This window comes from Marmota flaviventris, chromosome X (genome assembly GCF_047511675.1).
Source record: "Marmota flaviventris isolate mMarFla1 chromosome X, mMarFla1.hap1, whole genome shotgun sequence".
NCBI classification, from domain to species: domain Eukaryota; kingdom Metazoa; phylum Chordata; class Mammalia; order Rodentia; family Sciuridae; genus Marmota; species Marmota flaviventris.
The window spans coordinates 30,600,206-30,625,296 of NC_092518.1; the positions used below are offsets into that span (position 1 = coordinate 30,600,206).

At 40.0% G+C, this 25,091-nt stretch overlaps 1 protein-coding gene across 1 annotated transcript in view; it reads left to right on the forward strand.

The window, feature by feature from the left end:
- Xk (X-linked Kx blood group antigen, Kell and VPS13A binding protein) overlaps positions 1 to 25,091 on the forward strand; it is a 59,093-nt gene that overhangs the window by 20,124 nt on the left and 13,878 nt on the right. The window lies entirely within an intron of this gene.

Sequence of the window (25,091 nt, forward strand, 5' to 3'; positions counted from 1 at the left end):
AAAGGGATTTAGGCACATGGGCATCTGGCCTCCTGGGCTGTAGGTTGGTGTTGGGATCCATTTGGTAGCTGGTTTTTAATCCAAACTGTACCGCCTGAATGTGAGTCCAGCAGGTCAGCCATTCCCCTCTGGGAACACAAGATGTTGACACAAACCACTGTCAACTGCATAGTCCCAATAGAGACCCATGATTCATCTGTCTTTGGGTCACCTACATTCCAGAGCATTGTGTTGTACTTGTACTCACATGGTCACCTGAGGGTGGGCTGGGAGAGCCATTGCAGGGGACACAGGCCCAGATGCGCCCTTGGTTGGCATATGGCCAGAGCGGCAGCCCATGTTCCCAGCATCTGCTCACTCTTGCATCCGCTCAGCATGATAGCAGATCTGGGTCTCGCCTTTGAAAGTGCGTGGAAGCTAGGAGTGTTGGTCCACTCCAGACCCACAGGCCCTGGAGCACCCCAACCTCCATATGTGAAGTAGCTTCCTCCCTCATCCCACAAGGGTCCAATATGCCATCAAAAAAGATGACTGCTACTTTTTTGTGTGTGTGTGGTGCTGGGAATGGAACCGAGGGCCTTGTGCATGAGAGGCAAGTACTCTACCAACTGAGCTACATCCCCAGCCCTTTTGTATTTTGATAAACACTGAAGAGACTGGAGCTGTTAAATTTTCTTGTGGAAACCTCAGAACTGATTTATTTGGTGTCATAGAACCTCTTAATGCTTTCAATACATGATTAATAATCAACTATTTTGTATATTTGTTTTCAGTTTTCATTTTGACAAGCACTGTAATTATAGCTATTAGAATAAAGTCTCTTAACTATTAAAAAAAAGAAGAAGAAGATGCTACACTGCTGTCTTTGAAGATGGAGGAGGGGGCATAGAGCCAAGGAATGAAGCTGTTGAAACTGAAAAAGGCAAGGAAATTGGATTCTGCCCCAGAGGCCCTGGGAGAAGCATGGTCTTATTGATACCTTCATTCTAGCCCAGTGAAACTGATCTGGGACTTCTTCCAGAAGTGTAAGAGAAAAAATGTGTGCTGTTCTAAGCCACCAAATGTGTGGTAATTTGTCACAGCAGTCATAGGAAACCAGTACAGATAAAGAGTGATCTTATACCACCTCTTATTAAGAGAACAGACCAATACTTCACCTCCATGGATGGCAAATCAAATTTTAGGTTTGTTTCAATGCAATATTTGATCCTAAAGGACTGACAAGCTTGTGTGTATATGTGTGCATGTACATGGTACTAGGGATTTAATCCAGGGGTACTTTACCACTGAGCTACCCCCAGCTTTTTCTTATTTTTATTTTGAGACACCATATCACTAAGTTGTTGAGGCTCACCTTGAATTTGCAATCGTCCTGCCTTAGCCTCCCTAGTCACTGGGATTATAGCTGTGCACCACTGTGGCCAGCCCCACAAACTGTTTGATTGTCTAACAAATAAACTCATCAAAACTGAGCCATATTTGGCAAAAAAACAAAAATAACATAAACTTGTGCTCCTTTTCAGTTTCTCTTTCTGCAGAATTTCTGTAGCTTTCTTTGTTCGTTCAGGTTTTGTCCTTCACTGTTCTTTGTCTTTCCCATACTGGAGTTACAATTCATTGTACTTTAGTCTTAATATCTTAAGATTCCTAATAGAATTCCACTTATGTATCTTAATTTTTAAGTAATCACTTGTCCTAGAAGGAAATTAGGAAATGGCCAATTTTGAAATTCTGTCATTACAGCAGACTAGCAGATCTCATGGATACACCTAACACAGCTTTATGCAGCTACATACTTCCCTTATTTGATTTCATAAAATGGCAAAAATGAACATACTCCTTTACAGACCCAAAGACAGAACCTCTTTGTACATGTACAAATAAGAAGCAAAGTATATAAACTTATATTATGCTTACTAATTAATTTTTCAATATTCTGTCTTATATACAAATGATCTAAACATCATTGCAGATAAAATCTCCAGTTGTCTCAAGATCTTGAAAATGTTCTTTAAGGTGACATACTACAAAGCCTCATTATTATGGAAATACAAGTTTACCCAAACAATTATTTAATTTGCTTTAATGTTAATTTAAGTTTTTCACAATCTCAAATATTCAATATGAGTATTTCTAGCTAATTTCATTAGAAAACTGCATAAGTTTAGGAAAAACATTCCCAAGAAGCAAAAAAATAAAACCCCAAAACAAAAACGTGTGCTTTTATTATAGATAACATTGATAAATCAGAGAAGATATACTTGTTTACATTAAACTCAAACTCTTAAACTAGTCTTATTTGCCAAAGACTTACATAAATTAATGTAACTCTGATTTTGTATTAATTTCTAGAATATATAATTTTAAGCTAGCATATTTAAAGTTTCAATGATTCATTTCTCATATTTTAGAAATGTTAGTTACATTTAATTTATGTAAGTAATTATTTGTCTAGAAATGCCAGTCAGAAGAGAGTTCCTTTAAGAGACTTTATATAATGTGTCAATACCATCCAATGGTAAAAATGTTTCTGAATTACAGATAGCCATACAGGCACAGAGAAGTAGAGCTTATAGTTTCAACCTTACAATTTCAGGCATGGGTCAAGTGTCAACATAATATCAGAAAATTCCTCCATCCCAGATTTCAAATAGTAGTTCTCCTAAGTAGCATGAGATTCTTAATAGATTTGAGCTTAAATAAACAAACAAGGTAATAAAAAGACAGACTAGATGATTTTCTGTTGCCTCTCACCCAATTGGAGACTAGATTTCTATAAACTGTGAATAGATTTTTAGAAAGATCTGCAGATGTTCAGACCCCAAAATCAAATTTCTATGCTTGGCACAGTGGGGCACACCTCTAATCCCAGTGACTCAGGAGGTTGAGGCAAGATGATCACAAGTTCGAGGCCAGCCTTAGCAACTTAGACCCTCAGCAACTTAATGAGACCCTGCCTCAAAATAAAAAAGAACTAGAAATGTAGCTCAGTGGCAAAGCACTCCTGGGTTCAATCCCCAATACCAAAAACAATTGAATTCCCAATCATTTCTGCCAATAATGGGAAATAGTGACCATATGAACCAAACCAAAATGAACACAAGATTAGTAGAAAGACGATTAAAAGTTAGAAAATGAAGGGCTGGGAATATAGCTCAGATGGTAGAGTGCTTGCCTCGCATCACAAGACCCTGGGTCCAATCCTCAGCACCATCCCCCCACACACAAATTAGAAAATGAGAGCATCAAAGTGGTTAGGAGGTATTTTCAAAAAAGGTTGAAATCATGTTGCTCACATCCATATAAACATGTTATTTATTTGAGAGGGAAAGGACAGATGTTGTGACCAGTTCAAAAGAGAACAGAGGAATATTGATTAGGAATATTTAAATATGTAATTGGAAACAAAACTTGTTTTATTACATTTTGAGAGGGAAGACAATTGAAACCTCTATTAGACAATATGTGTTACATGGGTATCAGTTAAGTGACAAACAGCCTGTATCCTAGACCTGGTTAGCAGTACGACCTTTGACAGTAACAGGAGGTGCATCACCCCAAAGTGTGGAGATGACAGTGCACCCCTTCTTTAAGGATGGGACAGTCTAATTGATGACATGTCCCAATCCAGAAAGAATGACTGATGCCTGGGTTCCAGAGTCTGGCAGGTGTTCTCAGAGCCCCATTCATAGGCAAAACTGCTCGCAATTTAGGGATCTCTGTTCAATTGCCATCAGCAAATGTTATCAAAGAGTTTAAATCCATGAGTGTACTTCATACTTCTCTCAGTTTCTGTTATGTTTAGTTGGAAGTGTCTGTGGGACATCTAAAAGGAGAAATGCCATAGGGATTTTACAGATTTAGTATGGAGGCAGGAATGGATATCTAGCCTGTAAGAGCTAAATTTGGGGCCTGTAGCAGGCTCTTGCATACTCAGCAATATGTCCATGCAATTGTATGAAGGATTCCGTGTACATTGCCAACATCTGGGAACCCAAGCATGTATCCCAGTATATACTGCTTCTCCTCTTTTCTGTCTTAGGGATTTCTCCTATGCTAGAGAAAGCAGCTTTGGGACTAGTGAGATCTATGGGGAAGCTAAAACCGATAAGGCCACCCCAAACTGAGGGAGTAGATAAAGCCTCAGCCTCTCTATTCTTCACATGGATAACCTGGGGTCCAATCTATCTACTCTCCTGTGGATCACCATTTGCCATAGTGTTAGCCAGCTTAATAATGCAGTCTTTGTTAGCCTGGCATCCCTTCTGTCTTGCTTCCCCCACTCCTTCATTCTGCTTCCCAGGCCTGCCTCCCAAATGAACCACTTCTGTCTCAAGCTCTGCCGCTTGGGAGTAGTCATCTGAATAGAAATGATAATTTGAGCCATTGCAGGCCAGCCATGTGCAGCTGTGGAAAAGGCAGCTAGGTTCATCCAGGGACAAGTTCTGTCAAATGGAGCCTGTGAAAGTCTAGAGGAGTAAGTACCCTTGAATTTGTGCAAGAGGATGAATGCAGTTTTGCACTAAGCGTTCTTTGCTGGGTGGAGGCAGGAGTGATGGAGAGTTTGTTTGATAGGAGGGTTTGATAAGAACTGAAAAATTTTGTATTAGTTTTTTTTTAGTTATCAATGGACCTTTAATTAATTAATTAATTTATTTATTTATATGTGATGTTGAGGATCATTCCAGTGCCTCACACATGCTAAGAAAGCACTTTACCACTGAGCTACAACCCCAGCCCTGTAGTAGTCTGAGGTGTTTTAGTCAGCTTTTTTGCTGTTGTGACCAAAAAAGCTGGCAAGAAAAATTAAAGGAAGAAAAGCTTATTTGGGGGCTTATGGTTTCAGAAGTCTTAGTCCATAGATGGCTGACTCCATTCTTTGGGGCCTGAAGTAAGGCAGAACATCATGGCAGAAAAGTGGCAGAGGAAAGCAGGTTAGGACAGGGCTGCCAAAGAAACACAGAAAGAGGCTAAATTCAGTTCACCAAATATATACTCCAAAGGCACGCCCCCAATGGCTCACCTCCTCCAGCCACACCCTACCAGCCTCAGTCACCACTCAGTTAATCCCTGTCGAGGATTGAGCTTTTGGGGGATACTTCATATCTAAACCATAACAGCAGGCAAGCCAAATGGATAGAAGGTGATGGTCAACATAGGGTATCTGAATTAAGGATTTCAGAGGTGTTGATTGTCTCTTGAATTCCTAGGAAAAAGTATTCTTAATAACTCAGTCCCATTGTGTCATTTCTAATGCATTTGGGAGAAGAATGAATAGCCTGTGAATCATAGGTCTAATTTTATAATATATTTCTTTGAACTTGAGTTAACTTGACACAGTCATCTTCTATTCAATCAAATTGCTGCTCAGAGGTCTACCTTGGCCAAACACATTGGTAGCTTCTGAAAAAAGAATCTTATTTATTTCTTTGCCAATTTCAGGACCAGCAGCATTTTATAGATTAGTCTAAAGATAATAGTTTTAATTCATACATTCTTAGAGGCATATTGGAAGGGATAGTCGAAGGATAACTCTTTTTTGTTTTTATGTAGTGCTTTATGGATATAATCATATATATATATAGGCAGAACTGGAGATTGAACCTAGGAGCTCTCTACTACTGAGCTATATCCCCAGACTTTTTATTTTTTATTTTGAGGTAGAGTCTTGCTAAATTACCCAGGGTAGCCTCAAACTTGGGATCCTCCTGCCTCTGTCTCCCAAGTCGCTGGAATTACAGGCATGTGCCACTACACCTGGCATAGCTTGTAAATTTTGGCTACAACATCATCTCAGTTTTTTGCATGTGTGTACTCACACATACAAGTGACATGCACATACACACACAAAATATAAAACTTCAAAAAGTCTGAAAGGAAATACATTGGAATTTAAATTAGTTGTTGTCCTGAGATAGTGAGAGTATGAGTAATTTTTTTGTTTCCATATGTCTTTGTTTTTCATGGTTTCTTAATAAGTGTAAGTTTTTGTTGGGGGGCAGGGAGGGTGATAAGGCATGGACTACCGGGGCTGGCCCCGGGTCTTTATCTTACTCATTTGTGCATGCCCATTTCTGGCACTTATGTATGGTCAGTGAATGGTAAAAAGAAAAGAGAGAAAACTAACTGCTCTCCCAGATGGTTTTTCTGTGAGTTAGGCAGGGCAATTATATTAATCTCATTTTCACAGATGAAAAACAAGATATCATTTAAGATATTCCAATTTTAGGTGATAGAAGATCCAACTAAAAGCAGCTTAAAGTTGAAAAAATATATATTACTTCACATAATAAGTTCTGAGGCATTGTGATCCCATTATTTGTTGACACAACAGTGTCATCAAGGATTCAGACATTTTCTTTTTGCCTGTCATCTTCGGCTTGTTACTAGAGTCTCCCCTGATGATTGTCAGAGAGCTGTACATCCATTATATATTTATTTATAACAAACCACCATAAAATATAGTGACTTAAAATCATAGCAGCCATTTCTTTTGCAAGTGATTTTTGCAGTTTGAGTAAGTCTCACCATGGTCACCTTGTCTCCATTCCACATGGTTTCAGCTGAGGCAGCTTCACTAAGGTCTGGCAGTTTGGTATTGCTTCAGGTTGGTTGCTTAGCTGGGAGTGAGTGCTAGAAGCCCTGATTGTTTTCCGTGTTGACTTCTCCTTGGCTTTCCCACAGTATGACAGCTAGATCTTAAGAGTGAGGGTTCCAAGAGATGAATTGGAAGTTTTCTGTTTCTTAATACATTGAGCTAGAAGCCAGCAGTTATTTTTTGCCACATTCTATTTTTCAAGGAGTTACATGATCTCAGACTCAAAGAGAGAAGACAGACCCTATTTCTTGATGGGAAGAAAAATCAAAGAATGTCAGGGAACATGTTTTAAAACACTCACAGATTATTATAGGTCTAGACATGGCACATAGGCACCAAGTCAGGAAGAAGAAGGAGAGTTCTTTCTGGATACTTCTTTTTCTTGGGGAGGAATACCTTTTCCTTCAGCAGAATTCTATTCAGTTTATGTTGATTAGAACTGGGTCACATCACGTGCCCATATTTAAACCAATCCCTAGTCACAGAGATGGAAAGTAGAGTTTGAGAAAATCTGTGAGATATAGATGCCCTTGACCCCACTGACCCACAGAGCAGAGCAGTTAACTTAACCCAGTAAATACATCATTCAAATATTATCTTCCTTTTCATGACACAAAAACAGGGAAAAGACTAGTTTACACTAGTCTTGATTTATTCAGTTGCCAAACCTGGAGGCTAGTTGTTTGAATACAAGGAAAGGTGAGTAGCACCTATTCAGAATCAGAGTTCTGCCTTTAAGGAAGAAGGGAGGAAGGATACTAATTTAGTGGGATGCTCAAAGTATTTGTAATGCTGAGTTTCAGGAAGTTTAAAAGCCCAAAGCCAAGACCAAGACCCAGTTTTGGAGCATTTGACCTAATGCTAGTTGTTTTAGCCAACTCTGCTTTTCATGGAGTTGGAGAATGTTGAGATGGAACAGACCTAAGAGAGCATCATGTCTGATTGTGTACCCTTTGTAGAAATCCTGTAGGGTTCCTGAAAGGTAGTCCACAAGCCTCTGTTTGATTATAATCATCAATGGAGCTCTGAAAGACTGTTCCATTGGTAAAATATTCTTGTTAGAAAGTTCTTCCTTATATAATAAATTAAGTGGGACTTTTCCTTTTCCCCCATAAATAACAAGTACTAGATATATTATATTCAGAAAAAAAAAGCCACCAAGAATTGGCCTGATTCCGTCTTTTAGAATTTTGAATCATGATTCTCTTCCCAGTTTTGTCCCAGCTATCAGTTTATCTTTGTGTGTGTGTGTGTGTGTGTGTGTGTGTGTGTGTGTGTTTGTGTGTGTCTAAGAACTAAACCCAGGGGTGATCAGCCACTGAGCTATATCCCTAGCCCTTTTATTTTTTGAGGCAGTCTTGTTAAATTGCTGAGGCTGGCCTTGAACTTGCCATCCTCCTGCCTCAACCTCCTGAATCACTGGACTTACAGATGTGTGCCACCATGCCCAGTTTATGTCTTAATCCAGTATTCACAAAATAGTGATACTAAGAAGGCCCCAAGGCCACAGTCCTGTTCACTCCTTAAAACACCTTAGCCTGAAAAGTGTAAGTACAGATTGCTTATCCAGTTGTAAACCCATCTAACTGCATTTACATTAGTATATTTCCAGCCAGGTGCTATGGTGCACATCTGTAGACCCAGCTACTTAGGAGGTTGAGGCAGGAAGATTACAAGTTCAAGGCCAGCCTAGGCAACAGAGTGAGATACACACACACACACACACACACACACACACACACACACACACATACACGTTAGCAATTCCTCCTGATTTCTCTGGATTTTTTCCACAAGGATATCAGGAGAGGGTTTGTTTGATTGTTTTGTTTTGTGTTGAGCTGCATCCCCAGTTTGTTTGTTTGAGACAGAGTCTCACTAAGTTGCCCAGCCTGACCTCAAACTTGGCAATCCTCATGCCTCTGCCCTCCCAAGTTGCTACCTTACAGGTGTGCCCTACTGTGCCTGGCTCCCAAACACCTTTTTTAACCTTAAACAAGGTTTATAGTATCTAGCCTGATGGGTGGGCATGTAGACATACTAAAGACTTTTTTATTCTAAGTGAATTGAACTCTGTTTTTATTTCTCAAGTGTGACATAATCAATCATTCCTCCTCCTCTATAGTCAAAGATCACCCTGGCTCCTTAGTGGGAGAATGAAAGGTTGGATAATGACTGGATATTTGTATATGGGCAAGGGGAACTCACATAGAAAGGGTTAAACTGGCTCATAAGCAATATTTAATTTGGGGGGAGGCTAGAAATCAAACTCAGTGCTTCACACATGCTTGACAAGCACTGTACCACTGAGCTATACCCTCAGCCCTCACATGGCTATATTAATGTGGATAATAGTATTGCTGGTCTTTCCTTTTTTTTTTTTAAGAGAAGTCTCTTTTTTTATTATTAGTTGTTCAAAACATTACAAAGCTCTTGACATATCATATTTCATACATTTGATTCAAGTGGATTATGAACTCCCATTTTTACCCCGAATACAGATTGCAGAATCACATCAGTTACACTTCCACGTTTTTACATACTGCCATACTAGTGTATGTTGTATTCTGCTGCCCTTCCTATCCTCTACTATCCCCCCTCCCCTCCCATCTTCTCTCTCTACCCCATCTACTGTAATTCATTTCTCTCTCTTGTTTTTTTTTTTTTTTTTTCCTTTTTTTCCCCTTCCCCTCACTTCCTCTTATATGTAATTTTGTATAACAATGAGGGTCTCCTTCCATTTCCATGCAATTTCCCTTCTCTCTCTCCTTTTTAAGGCTGGTCCTGCAGTTAATCAGCATGTGGGAGACTAACAAAGAAGGTTGAAAGAACCCATCTTTATATTTCCCTAGATAAATAGTTTTTAATGCTTGCTTCAGATTGGAAGCTATTTCTGGTAGTTATAATTGTGCCTCAAGAGACCTAACAGTAATTTGGACTCAGTGAACAGAATGGAATTGAGTTTTCTCTAGGAAAAATATTTATGAATCATAAATTCAGTGAATCTTATACCAGGGCTATTACAATAGTACATGGTATTCATTATGTTTAGAAAAATTTAAGACAATAAATTCATGACTTTAGAATCTCCAAGAATTAGTGACTTCGAGTTAGACTTAAGGACATGAAGTTGTCATCTGCTTGTGTGAATATTTTCTGAGTTGTTTTTGTATGTGTAGACCAGGATCCAAACATCAAGGTTAAGTAAAGGAAGTATTTATGTGTGTATGTGCACACAGTGATGAGTATATAAGAAGAATTTGGAAAAACTCAACTTAATTATTTGATTTCAAAGTTTTCCTAGTCATTTTTAAAAGGGCATTTTGATTATTTTAGCTAATGTTTATTGAAAAGGATGATAATACATTGAGCAGAAAATTTGTTAACCAGTTTCTTCTTTTTCTAAGTAAGAATGAATGTCCAAACAAATGAACCTAACTAATGTGCCACAAAGCTCAGTTAAACAGTTCAAAGGGAATAGAGATTTCTGAACATTTGATTTTCTGATAAACCTGGACCAACCAGAAATAGTGTTTTCCTTTTGAACTTTCTTACCTTATTATTGAAAATCTTTTTTAAACATATTTTGTTATTCTTCTGCCTCTCTTTGGAGAAGATCCCATACATATTAGAAATAGCTTAATTAACAATGGTGTACCATTTTAATATGTTTATAGATATGAGTGATAAATGAAGAATACATATAATACTAGTTTGCTTATAGAGTTTTCTATTTAATAATAAATCCTTGTCATTAATTGAGTTCTTCAATAAACATTTATTGAGCCCTTACTGCTATAGTTTGGATAAGTGTCCCCTGAAGGCCCATGTGTTTAAGGCTTAGTTACCAACCTGTGGCACTATTGGGAGTAGGTAGAATATTTTAGAGGTGGGGCCTAGTGGAAGGAAGTTAGGTCATTGGGGGCATGTCCTTAAAGGGAATATTGGGTATTGGGACCCCATTCCCTTCCTGTCTTTCTCTTTGCTTCCCAAGCACCTTGAGATGAACATCCTCCTCCACTGCATACTGTCAACCATTATGTACTGCCTCATCACAGGCCCCAAAGGAGCAGGGCCAAATGACCTAAACTAAAACCTCCAACATAAGCCAAAACAAACGTTTCCTTTTTTAAGTTGGTTATTTTAGGTATATTGTTACAGTGATGCAAAGCTGATTAAAACACATACTATGTGCCAGGTACTATATTTGGTGCCAGGCATCAGTGAACAATATAAGATCTTCGTCTTTGTCCAGTTTGTAGTCTATCAGAAATATCAATTTGATATGTCTCTTTTACCTAAAGGTAGAGTGTTGGCTAATTTGGCAAATTGGTAAAATATGGGCTAATTTAAGGTTATTGTCATTTTAAGTATTGGTTACTAAAAATTTTACTATAATTTGTTGTCTTCTTACCCTAAAGCTGATTTAGGTATAGTATTATGTTGACTTTGCTTCAATATTAGGTTTCTCAAACCTTTCTTCCACGTTATTTGTCTGTGGTCTGGATCTCACACTACTCTCATCAACTTATATCCAGATAAATTTATTTCACAATTGAAAATCTAAATAAGAAGTGCCATGTGTATGTATCTACTAGTAGACTGGAAGGCCTGGTACTTTTCTTACTTTATTAGCTTAAACTTCTAATGACTTTTCCACTGAATTTTTTTCTGCACCAAAGAGCATTTTCAGCTATATTCAATATAGTATTCATAACAATGGCCATAGCAACCTAAACAATGGTCTATATGATTATGTAATGATATATGTCAATATGTAAGGCAGTGTGAAGCTTGCAGGACTTGATGGTGAGTTCATATCCACTCCTCCTAAATTGAAGCCATCTCTGAATATGCTGGGATATAAATGGCTCTGAAGTCCTAACAAGAGTTTTCATTCAGTCTTGGTTTTGGCCTGGTATTGGTTCTCTTTTTTGTGTTGTTTGTTCTATTTGTTTGTTTATTTTTGTTCCCTCCCACCCAGAAATTTGTGGCTGAAGGCCAATAGGAGTTTCTTTGTGGTACTCAGTGGGAAAACACACACTTCCTGCCCATTTCCATACAAGAGTGAGTCATGAAGATTGTTCTTGGGTTTACTGGACCATGGCAATGCTTTTTATATTGCTTCTTATGTTTCCTTCTAGAACCTATATTTTAAAAATCCAGTAGCCAGTGACAGGACCTTCTAATTCCTCACCCACATCTATGAAATCAGTAGGTCTTGGCAGTACTGCTTAGAATTGGAGGCGCTGAGCCAGTTCAGTCACACACAGAAGCAGAACTGAGATCATTGCAAGGGCCAATCCATTTATTTATTCATTTATTTTTAAAATTATTTTATGCTTATTTCTAAAGGGCTTCCATGTTGCTTACAACTATGGACACATATCAAAAAGACCATAAAATAGGGAGAGCAGAATAAAGCATTTAAAAGAAGGAAGGGAAGATCAACTGGGGGAGAAACTATACTGAGGAATACTGGAGGGGTTGAGAAGATTAGCGGGGGTAAGGATAGTTCAAGTGTTAGCAAAAGTAGAAAATGCAGGAGACCATTTCAGTCATAGAGGGTCTAAGGACTGTGCCTGATTATTTACAAAGTTCACTGTACAGGGGAGACTGCATTTTAAGAGGGCTTGCTATACCTTGACCTAGAGCTGAGAATCTACAGAAGAATGGAGAACCTCTGCCTTGGGATTCTGAGTGGCCCTGCTACCATTTTGCCATTAGATGACCTGCTAGAGGGCCCTGCGCATGAGTCCAGGTACTCCCTTCCTTTGTCTATCAAGCCCAAAGGGTTTTTTTTGTTTTTGTTTTTGTTTTTGTCTAGCTCAACTCACTGATGTTCCTTCTCTCTGCCTGAGGCAGGATGATAAGGAAGGAGGAGGACAAGTTGGTAGGGCCGATAGAGGGGTCTGCCCAAGTCCTGCTTGTTTCTGGTCATTGCATGTGCCCTGGGAGGAGATTCCCAGAAATCAGCTTAGCATATTGAGGCGTACTCACTCCCAGGTACCTAGACTGCATTGTTTCAGGAGGACTTTAGATATGCAATATTCATGTAGTAGAAGACAGATAGGAAATTTAGGATCAGTGGAGATGAAGAATTAGACAACTCCCCAAAGTACTCTGGGGTGTTCTCCAGCCCCCATGGGATCCTGAAAAATTGTAAAAGCAGCAGACTCATTGCCTCACATTGATAAAAGAGATCAAAAGTGGAGCTGAGACCAATGCTAAAGAAATAGACCTAATTATATTTATTTAGGCAGAAGAGCTAAATGGTTAAGACCAAAACTATAGAGCAAGACTGCTTAGGTTTGAATGTCAGCTCTGTTAACTAAGAAGTTAACAGGGAAGTTTAACATCTTTGTCTCTGCTAGTTCCCATATATGTCACGAGGATAATAACATTATCTCCTTTATAGTGTTCCTATTAGAATTAAGTGATTAGCACCTATAAAATTCTTACATTAGTTCCTTGGCATGAAATAAGTGCAATAACTTTTGAGCATAAAAAAGATGAGCTAGAGGAGTTCTTACCATCCAGGTCCTTAAACAAGTAATTGGAGTTATGTCTGGGAGAAAAAGAGCAAAATCGTTCAGGATCTCTGGGGATTGTAGAATATACATCATGTGGATTGTGAATGATGGGTCATAATATTTGTGCTGACAATTCTGAGAACTCAATAACATCGAAATATGTGTTGGAGGGAAAAATCCTCAGTTTCTGACTAAACATCTGGTAAACTGGCAGATGTTCAAGAGAGATTTTGTTAACAGTAAGATCTTAATCACTAAGAATTCAAGATTTTTACAGCACTAGGGTGTCACACTGGTTACATCTGTAGAACGAGTTTTACTGTGGTGCTCTAAGTCGGGGTTTATGCTGTGTTTATTTTTCGACTTGGCATTTTGCCAGGGTAAGGAAGGAAAATATTTCTGGAACAACTTCATTGTAATAATGAAAGGGTAGCTTTTTTTATTTTCCTTTAAAAAATTCAATCTAGGGGCGGGGGTTGTGGCTCAGTGGTAGAATGCTTGCCTAGCATGTGTGGGGTACATAATCAAATAAAAATAAAGATATTGTGTGCATCTACAACTAAAAAAATTTATATTAAAAAATTCAATCTAATAAACATTCATTGGGTGCCTACTAAGTATAATCGTAATGTGTCCAGTTTTTTAAATACATCTTTTTATTGACGTTTAAAATGCATACAAAAAACTATACTCATCACAAGAGTAAAGTTTGGCAAATTATCACAAATTAAATACTCTATCCACATTAAGAAAGAGTAGAATACCAGCAGAAGCTTCCTTCTGTGTCCCTTTTAAGTTACTTTCCTTACCATCATACCCAAAGCACTAAACAGAGCAGACTTTTAACACCACAGAATAATTTTTCCCAATTTTAAAATATATGTAATCTGAGAGGTCTGGCTTCTTCCACTTAACACTGTATTCGTTAGAGTCATCCATGCTTTGGTTAGTATCAGAAGTTTGTTCCTTAGCATTGCTTGGAAATTCCTTAGTATTCTATTGTATGACTATACCACAATGTGTTGGGACTTTGTACTTTTGATTAATATTTGGGTTATTTCCAGATTGTAACTCTTCAAAATAATGCTTCTGTGAATCTCTTTGTACATTTCTTTTAGTACATCAATATATGCAGTTCTGTTGTATATATACTCAGGAACAGAACTGCTGGGCCATAGGAAATTCAAGCAATTTTACCATTTTATACACCCACAAGAAGCATGTGAGCATTCCAGTTGGTCCACATCCTTGTCAATATGGGGTTTTACATTTTCTAATTCAGTAGTTGTATATAGTATCTGGTCCTTTGAATTTGCTTTTCCGAATGACTAATGAGCAGATTAGACTTCAATCCTTTTCATGTTTTTAGTTTCCATTCGAATATCTCTCCATGGGTGTGGGTGTGTATACAGTGACTGTTCAAGTCTTCTTGCCAATTTTAAAAATTGACTTATATTTATACTTTTGGTCCCTGTTCATACCTTTTTGTATCTCTATACTTGCATGTAGGATCATTTCCTGTGCACTTGAAATATTACCTTTAGTATTGCCTTTAGAGAAGATGACACATTCCCTCTCCTCATTTTTTTTTTTTTTTTTTTTTTTTTTGCCTTCATCTTTCAGTGTGGAAGTCTGTTAAGAGGCTATTTACTTCCCACTTTTTTTTTTTTATCACTCCTTTGTCTTCTAGCTTCCATTATTTCTGTTGAGATGCACTGTCAGATGTTGTTATTATTGTTCTTTGGAGTTAACCAATTTGTTTGTGACGGCTTTTTAGGACTTTGCCTTTGACTTTGTGTTCAGCAGTTTCAACATGATATGTTTAGTTGTGGTTTTGTTTTTCTTTGTATATATCCTTGTTGTTTGTAGTATTTCCTAAATATGTAGTTTGGTATTTTAGAAGTTGAGGAAAATTCCTAGCTTTATTGCTTCACATATTGCTTCTGAGCCCCCCCCCCCCCCTTCCTCTCCCTCTTCCTCTCCCTCTCTCTCTCCCTCTCTCCTGGTCTCTGAAATTTTCATGTTCCCATGATTTCTCATGCTTTTTGTTTCTACATTTGAATATTTCCTTCAGACTTTCCTTCTAGTTAGTACTCATTATCTTTTTTTATTATTTTTTCTTGTAGTTGGACACAATACCTTTATTTTACTCATTTATTTATATGTGGTGCTGAGGATTGAACCCAGTGCCTCACACATGTTAGGCAAATGCTCTACCACTGAACTACAGCCCCAGCCCAGTACTCATTTTCTTTATATCTGTATCTAATCTGCTATTAAGCCCATCTGTTGATTTCTTAATTATAATTGTGGTATTTTTTTAGTTCTAGAATTTTCATTTGAATTTTCAAAAGCTTCCTGTCTTATCAATTCCCCATCTTTTTAATAACATTTCATAAGTGTATTAATTCATTTTTAAAGTTCTTGTAAGATAATTCCAAAATCTGATAGGTCTGTTTTTATTATCTCTTATGTTTGGATTTCAGTCATTTTTTTTGTTTTTGTTATTGGCATGCCATGTTTTATTTAATTTTATGCCAGATATTTATATAAAAAAAGAAGAAATTTGAGGCTCTGGATGAATTATCTTTCTCCAGGAAGATTTTACTTTTGTTTGTGACAAGGAATTAAACTAGATGCAGATCAACTGGATTGAATCAAGACTTGAGCTGGATTCTAATTAGAATAAATTATACTCCATGTATGTATAATATGTCAAAATACACTGTACTGTCATGTGTATCTAAAAAAGAACAACAAAAAAGAACGATTTAAATCCAGCTCTTAAAAATAAAAAAAATAAATAAAAAACCCTGAGCTTTTTGAAATCTGTATGTACTTCAGTCTTTGGGAGGACTTAGTCTATTTCCAGTCACCCTTACTCCTGGTATCCTTTGAGTTGCCACCAGAAAGCTTTGGATATATACCAGGGCCATTATGGAGGCTGAATGTCAATATTTGCTACCACACCCACCAGCTTTATGAGACTTTGTTCAGATGTGTTCAGATTCTTAGTTGCTTAGCACCAGCTTTTGTTTGGGCATATGTCTTAAGGGGAAAAGCAGCTTCATATTTTTATCTGGGGACGTTTCTTCTCTAGAGATCTTAGCCCCAGAAGTGTCCACTGCTTTGATAGACCCTGATGCCTTTAAACAGATGTTCATCCAGCTGTTTTTCATTTTAAATGTCTGTATGTAAGGGTAATATTTTATTCTATAATATATTAGTCTTTGCACATCTGACCTTTGAATTCTGGCAAACATTTTGGGATATGTGTAGGACAATATGATATTACTATGAGTTCAATCCATACTTAAGAAACAAAAGCAACCAAGAGACATAATATAAATTGCTGATAGGAACATGAAAATATGTTAGAAATCCTTAGCTATTTTGAAAATGCAAATAAATATCACAAGATAAAACTTCAGCCAGGCGCAGTAGTGACTCACACTTATAATTTCAGTGGCTCTGGAGGCTGTCAGCCTTAGCAACTTAGCGAAACCTGAAGCAATTTAGCGAGACCTTGTCTCAAAATAAAATATAGACAGGACTAAGGATATGGCTCAGTGGCTAAGCACCCCTGGGTTCAATCCCCAGTAAAAACAACAACAACAAAAAGCACTTTGCACCCATTAGAATGACTGGAATCAAAAGTTAGGTAATGGGGCTGGGGTTGTTGCTCAGTGGTAGAGTGCTCACCTAGCATGTATGAGGCACTGAGTTTGATCCTCAGCACCACATAAATGTAAAATAAAGATGCTGTGTCCACCTAAAACTTAAGAGTAAATATTTTTTTAAAAGTTAGGTAATGAAAAATGTTAGTGAGGAGATAGAAAAGTTGGAATCTTCATCCACTGCTGCTTGGGAAGCAAAATGCTACAATTGCTGTGGAAAACATCCTGGCAGTTCTTCAATTAAACAAAGTTATCATACGACCCAGCAACTCCACTCCTATAAACCCAAGAGAAAAGAAAACATATTCACACAAAATTTTGAACATGAATGTTCACAATAGCCAGAGTTTAGAAACAACTCCTATGTCTATCAACTAATAAATGGATAAAATCTTGTATATCCAATATGGGAATGTTATTTGGCTATAAAAATGAAGCTGGGTGCAGAGATGCGCCCTTGTAAATCCCAGCAACTTGAGAGGCTGAGACAGGAGGAACATGAATTCAAGGCCAGCCTCAGCAACTTAGTGAGACCCTGTCTCAAAATAAAAAAATAAAAAGGGCTGGGGATGTAATCAGTGATTAAGCACCCCTGGGTTCAATTCCTGGTACAAAGAAAAAATAAAAGAAAGAAATGAAGAGCTAATATATGCTATAACATTGATGGACCTTGAAAATAAGCAAACTGAAAGAAACCATTTATTTTTTTATTTTTTTTTTTTATTTATTTTTTTTTTATTGTTGGCTGTTCAAAACATTACATAGTTCTTGATATATCATATTTCACAATTTGATTCAAGTGGGTTATGAGCTCCCATTTTTACCCCATATACAGATTGCAGAATCACATCAGTTACACATCCATTGATTTACATATTGCCATACTAGTGTCTGTTGTATTCTGCTGTCTTTCCTATCCTCTACTATCCCCCCTCCCCTCCCCTCCCCTCCCCTCCCCTCCCCTCCCCTCCCCTCCCCTCCCCTCTTCTCTCTCTGCCCCCTTTACTGACATTCGTTTGTCCCCCTTGTATTATTTTTCCCCTTCCCCTCACTTCCTCTTGTATGTACTTTTGTATACCTCTGAGGGTCTCCTTCCATTTCCATGCATTTTCCCTTCTCTCTCCCTTTCCCTCCCACCTCTCATCCCTGTTTAATGTTAATCTTCTTCTCATGCTCTTCGACCCTACTCTGTTCTTAGCTACTCTCCTTATATCAAAGAAGACATTTGGCATTTGTTTTTTAGGGATTGGCTAGCTTCACTTAGCATAATCTGCTCTAATGCCATCCATTTCCCTGTAAATTCTATGATTTTGTCATTTTTTAATGCAGAGTAATACTCCATTGTGTATAAATGCCACATTTTTTTTATCCATTCATCCATTGAAGGGCATCTAGGTTGGTTCCACAGTCTAGCTATTGTGAATTGTGCTGCTATGAACATCGATGTAGCAGTGTCCCTGTAGCATGCTCTTTTTAGGTCTTTAGGGAATAGACCGAGAAGGGGAATAGCTGGGTCAAATGGTGGCTCCATTCCCAGCTTTCCAAGAAATCTCCATACTGCTTTCCAAATTGGCTGCACCAATTTGCAGTCCCACCAGCAATGTACAAGTGTACCCTTTTCCCCACATCCTCGCCAGCACTTGTTGTTGTTTGACTTCATAATGGCTGCCAATCTAACTGGAGTGAGATGGTATCTTAGGGTGGTTTTGATTTGCATTTCTCTGACTGCTAGAGATGGTGAGCATTTTTTCATGTACTTGTTGATTGACTGTATGTCCTCCTCTGAGAAGTGTCTGTTCAGGTCCTTGGCCCATTTGTTGATTGGGTTGTTTGTTCTCTTATTGTCTAATTTTTTGAGCTCTTTGTATACTCTGGATATTAGGGCTCTATCTGAAGTGTGAGGAGTAAAGATTTGTTCCCAGGATGTAGGCTCTCTATTTACCTCTCTTATTGTATCTTTTGCTGAGAAAAAACTTTTTAGTTTGAGTAAGTCCCATTTGTTGATTCTAGTTATTAACTTTTGTGCTATGGGTGTCCTATTGAGGAATTTGGAGCCCGACCCCACCGACTGTAGATCGTAGCCAACTTTTTCTTCTATCAGACGGCGCGTCTCTGGTTTGATATCAAGCTCCTTGATCCATTTTGAATTAACTTTTGTGCATGGCGAGAGAAAGGGATTCAGTTTCATTTTGTTGCATATGGATTTCCAGTTTTCCCAGCACCATTTGTTGAAGATGCTATCCTTCCTCCATTGCATGCTTTTAGACCCTTTATCAAATATAAGATAGTTATAGTTTTGTGGATTGGTTTCTGTGTCCTCTATTCTGTACCATTGGTCCACCCGCCTGTTTTGGTACCAGTACCATGCTGTTTTTGTTACTATTGCTCTGTAATATAGTTTGAAGTCTGGTATCGCTATACCGCCTGATTCACACTTCCTGCTTAGCATTGTTTTTGCTATTCTGGGTCTTTTATTTTTCCATATGAATTTCATGATTGCTTTCTCTATTTCTACAAGAAATGCCGTTGGGATTTTGATTGGCATTGCATTAAACCTATAGAGAACTTTTGGTAATATCGCCATTTTGATGATGTTAGTTCTGCCTATCCATGAACAGGGTATATTTTTCCATCTTCTAAGATCTTCTTCTATTTCTCTCTTTAGGGTTCTGTAGTTTTCATTGTATAAGTCTTTCACCTCTTTTGTTAGGTTGATTCCCAAGTATTTTATTTTTTTTGAAGATATTGTGAATGGAGTGGTTGTCCTCATTTCCATCTCAGAGGATTTGTCGCTGATATACAGGAATGCCTTTGATTTATGCGTGTTGATTTTATATCCTGCCACTTTGCTGAATTCATTTATTAGCTCTAATAGTTTCTTTGTAGACCCTTTTGGGTCTGCTAGGTATAGAATCATGTCATCTGCAAATAGTGATAATTTAAGTTCTTCTTTTCCTATTTTGATGCCTTTAATTTCTTTCGTCTGTCTAATTGCTCTGGCCAGTGTTTCGAGAACTATGTTGAACAGAAGTGGTGAGAGAGGGCATCCCTGTCTTGTTCCAGATTTTAGAGGGAATGCCTTCAATTTTTCTCCATTCAGAATGATGCTAGCCTGAGGCTTAGCATAGATTGCTTTTACAATATTGAGGTATGTTCCTGTTATCCCTAGTTTTTCTAGAGTTTTGAACATAAAGGGATGCTGTACTTTGTCGAATGCTTTTTCCGCATCTATCGAGATGATCATATGGTTCTTATTTTTAAGTCTATTGATGTGGTGAATAACATTTATTGATTTCCTTATATTGAACCAGCCTTGCATCCCAGGGATGAATCCTACTTGATCATGGTGCACAATTTTTTTGATGTGCCTTTGTATCCGAGTGGCCAGAATTTTATTGAGGATTTTTGCATCTAGGTTCATTAGAGATATTGGTCTGTAGTTTTCTTTCTTTGAAGTGTCTTTGTCTGGTTTAGGTATCAGGGTGATGTTGGCCTCGTAGAATGAATTTGGAAGTTCTCCCTCTTTTTCTATTTCCCGAAGTAGCTTGAAAAGTATTGGTATTAGTTCCTCTTTAAAGGTTTTGTAAAACTCTGCTGTATACCCATCCGGTCCTGGGCTTTTCTTAGTTGGTAGTCCTTTGATGGTTTCTTCTATTTCCTCAATTGATATTGGTCTGTTTAGGTTGTCTATATCCTCCTGACTCAATCTGGGCAGATCATATGACTTAAGAAATTTATCTATGCCTTCACTATCTTCTAATTTATTGGAGTATAAGGATTCAAAATAATTTTTGATTATCTTCTGTATTTCTGAAGTGTCTGTTGTGATATTGCCTCTTTCATCCCGTATGTTAGTGATTTGAGTTCTCTCTCTTCTTCTCTTCGCTAGCATGGCTAAGGGTCTGTCGATTTTGTTTATTTTTTCAAAGAACCAACTTTTAGTTTTGTCAATTTTTTCAATTGTTTCTTTTGTTTCGATTTCATTGATTTCAGCTCTGATTTTAATTATTTCTTGCCTTCTACTTCTTTTGCTGTTGTTTTGCTCTTCTTTTTCTAGGATTTTGAGATGAAGTATGAGATCATTTATTTGTTGGTTTTTTCTTTTTTTAAGGAATGAACTCCAAGCAATGAATTTTCCTCTTAGAACTGCTTTCAATGTGTCCCATAGATTCCGATATGTTGTGTCTGTGTTTTCATTAATCTCTAAGAATTTTTTAATCTCCTCCTTGATGTCTTCTATAACCCATTGATCATTCAGTAACCTATTGTTCATTCTCCAAGTGATATATTCTTTTTCCTTCCTTCTTTTATCGTTGATTTTCAGTTCCATTCCATTATGATCAGATAGGATGCATGGTATTATCTCTACTCCTTTGTATTGTCTAAGAGTTTCCCTGTGACATAATATATGATCTATTTTTGAGAAGGATCCATGTGCTGCTGAGAAAAAAGTGTAACTGCTTGATGTTGGGTGGTATATTCTATATATGTCAATTAAGTCTAGGTTATTAATTGTGTTATTGAGTTCTATGGTTTCCTTATTCAACTTTTGTTTGGAAGATCTGTCCAGTGGTGAGAGAGGTGTGTTGAAGTCTCCCATGATTATTGTATGGTGGTCTATTAGACTCTTGAACTTGAGAAGAGTTTGTTTGATGAACATAGCTGCACCATTGTTTGGGGCATATATATTTATGATTGTTATGTCTTGTTGGTGTATGGTTCCCTTGAGCAGTATGTAGTGTCCCTCTTTATCCCTTTTGATTAACTTTGGCTTAAAATCTATTTTATTTGATATGAGTATGGATACTCCTGCTTGTTTCCGAAGTCCATATGAGTGATATGATTTTTCCCAACCCTTCACCTTCAGCCTATGTATGTCTTTTCCTATCAAATGCGTCTCCTGTAGGCAGCATATTGTTGGGTCTTGTTTTGTGATCCATTCTACTATCCTGTGTCTCTTGATTGGTGAGTTTAAGCCATTAACATTTAGGGTTATTATTGAGATATGGGTTGTTCTTCCAGCCATATTTGTTTATTTATGTTACTAAACATGGTTTGTTTTCCACTTTGATTATTTTCCCCCCTTTAGTGTCCTACCTCTCACTGTTGGTTTTCATTGTTATTTTCCATTTCCTCTTCCTGTAATGTTTTGCCAAGGATGTTTTGAAGAGATGGTTTTCTAGCTGCAAATTCTTTTAACTTTTGTTTATCGTGGAAGGTTTTAATTTCATCTTCCATCCTGAAGCTTAATTTCGCTGGAAACACAATTCTTGGTTGGAACCCATTTTCTTTCAGTGTTTGAAATATGTTATTCCAGGATCTTCTAGCTTTCAGAGTCTGTGTTGAAAGATCAGCTGTTATCCTGATTGGCTTACCCCTAAATGTGATCTGCTTCCTTTCTCTTGTAGCTTTTAAAATTCTCTCCTTGTTCTGTATGTTGGGCATCTTCATTATAATGTGTCTAGGTGTGGGTCTCTTATGATTTTGCACATTCGGCGTCCTGTAGGCTTCTAGGATTTGGGGTTCTGTCTCATTCTTCAAGTCTGGGAAGTTTTCTCGAATTATTTCATTGAATAGATTGCTCATTCCTTTGGTTTGAAACTCTGTTCCTTCCTGTATCCCAATGACTCTTAAATTTGGTCTCTTGATGTTATCCCATATTTCTTGGATGTTCTGCTCATGGTTTCTTAACAGTCTTGCTGAGCTGTCTATGTTCTTTTCAAGTTGAAATACTTTATCTTCATTGTCTGATGTTCTGTCTTCTAAGTGTTCTACTCTGCTGGTAGTATTCTCAATTGAGTTTTTAAGTTGGCTTATTGCTTCCTGCATTTCTAGGATTTCTGTTTGTTTGTTTTTTATAACCTCTATTTCCCTGTATAGTTGATCTTTTGCTTCTTGGATTTGTTTATGTAATTCATTGTTGAAGTGATCTTTCATTGTCTGATTTTGCTGTCTGATGTCTTCCTTGAGACTCCAGATCATCTGAAGCATGTATATCCTGAATTCTTTATCTGACATTCCATCAGCTGCAGCTATTACCTCTTCTAAAGTTGAGTTGACCTGCAATGCTTGTGGTCCTTTCTTTCCTTGTCTCTTCATACTGTTCGCGTTCCTTTCTTCTTGGTGAAACTGTTGTGCTATTGAATTTTCCCCCTATATATTTATATTGGTCTTGTATAGTTGCAAAGTCTCCCTCGCAGGCACGGGTGGCGGCTCTGCCCCTCCGCCAATTGGGGCAATGTGCCTACCACGCCGGCAGGCCGCTGGGCCTGCTCTGCCAGTCGGTAGCAGGTCCGCCGTCCTTGCAGGCGCGGGCGGCGGCTCTGTCCCTCTGCGGGCCGCTAGGCTTGTTCTGTCGGTGGTCGCCGTTCTGCCTACTTTGCAGGCGCAGGCAGCGGCACTGCCCCTCTGCAGGCCTCTGGGGCTGTACTGCCAGTGGGTCGCAGGTCCGCCTACTTTGCAGGCGTGGGGGGGGGGCGGCTCTACCCTTCCTCAGGCCACTGGGCCTGTTCTGTCTCTCAGTTGCAGGTCTGACCTGTTCTGATGGTGGTCTCAGTTCCGACTACCTTGCAGGCGCGGGGGGGAGGGGGCGGCTCTGCCTCTCAGCAGGCCGCTGCTCCTCTTCTGCCGGTGGGTCGCAGGCCCGCCTACCTTGCAGGAGTGATTGGAAGCTCTGTCCCGCCGCGGGCCACTGGGCCTTTTCTGTCGGTGGTCACCCTTCCCCTACCTGGCAGGCGAGGGGGGTGGGGGGCGGCTCTGCCCCTCAGCAGGCCGCTGGGCCCGCTCTGTGTTTGGTCCCAGTTCCCTCTACTATGCCGGCGCAGGGGGAGGGGGCGGCTCAGCCTCTCAGCAGGCGGCTGCTCCTCTTCTGCCAGTGGGTCGCAGGCCCGCCTACCTTGCAGGAGTGATTGGAAGCTCTGTCCCGCCGCGGGCCACTGGGCCTTTTCTGTCGGTGGTCACCCTTCCCCTACCTGGCAGGCGAGGGGGGTGGGGGGCGGCACTGCCCCTCAGCAGGCCGCTGGGCCTGCTCTGTGATTGGTCCCAGTTCCGTCTACTATGCCAGCGCAGGGGGAGGGGGCGGCTCAGCCTCTCAGCAGGCGGCTGCTCCTCTTCTGCCAGTGGGTCGCAGGCCCGCCTACCTTGCAGGAGTGATTGGAAGCTCTGTCCCGCCCTGGGCCACTGGGCCTTTTCTGTGGGTGGTCACCCTTCCCCTACCTGGCAGGCGAGGGGGGTGGGGGGCGGCTCTGCCCCTCAGCAGGCCGCTGGGCCTGCTCTGTCTTTGGTCCCAGTTCCCTCTACTATGCTGGCGCAGGGGGAGGGGGCGGCTCAGCCTCTCAGCAGGCGGCTGCTCCTCTTCTGCTGGTGGGTCGCAGGCCCGCCTACCTTGCAGGAGTGATTGGAAGCTCTGTCCCGCTGTGGGCCACTGGGCCTTTTCTGTCGGTGGTCACCCTTCCCCTACCTGGCAGGCGAGGGGGGTGGGGGGCGGCTCTGCCCCTCAGCAGGCCGCTGGGCCTGCTCTGTGTTTGGTCCCAGTTCTCTCTACTATGCCGGCGCAGGGGGAGGGGGCGGCTCAGCCTCTCAGCAGGCGACTGCTCCTCTTCTGCCGGTGGGTCGCAGGCCCGCCTACCTTGCAGGAGTGATTGGAAGCTCTGTCCCGCCCTGGGCCACTGGGCCTTTTCTGTCGGTGGTCACCCTTCCCCTACCTGGCAGGCGAGGGGGGTGGGGGGCGGCTCTGCCCCTCAGCAGGCCGCTGGGCCTGCTCTGTCTTTGGTCCCAGTTCCCTCTACTATGCCGGCACAGGGGGAGGGGGCGGCTCAGCCTCTCAGCAGGCGGCTGCTCCTCTTCTGTCGGTGGGTCGCAGGCCCGCCTACCTTGCAGGAGTGATTGGAAGCTCTGTCCCGCCCTGGGCCACTGGGCCTTTTCTGTCGGTGGTCACCCTTCCCCTACCTGGCAGGCGAGGGGGGTGGGGGGCGGCTCTGCCCCTCAGCAGGCCGCTGGGCCTGCTCTGTCTTTGGCCCCAGTTCCCTCTACTATGCCGGCGCAGGGGGAGGGGGCGGCTCAGCCTCTCAGCAGGCGACTGCTCCTCTTCTGCTGGTGGGTCGCAGGCCCGCCTACCTTGCAGGAGTGATTGGAAGCTCTCAAGAAACCATTTATAAAATGCCATATATCACATTATTTCATTCATATGGAAGTCCAGATTAGGGAAATCCATAGAGACAGAAAATAGATTAGTTGTTGCTTAGGGCTGGGAGAGGATTGGTACATGGTTGAAGAGGTAATAGC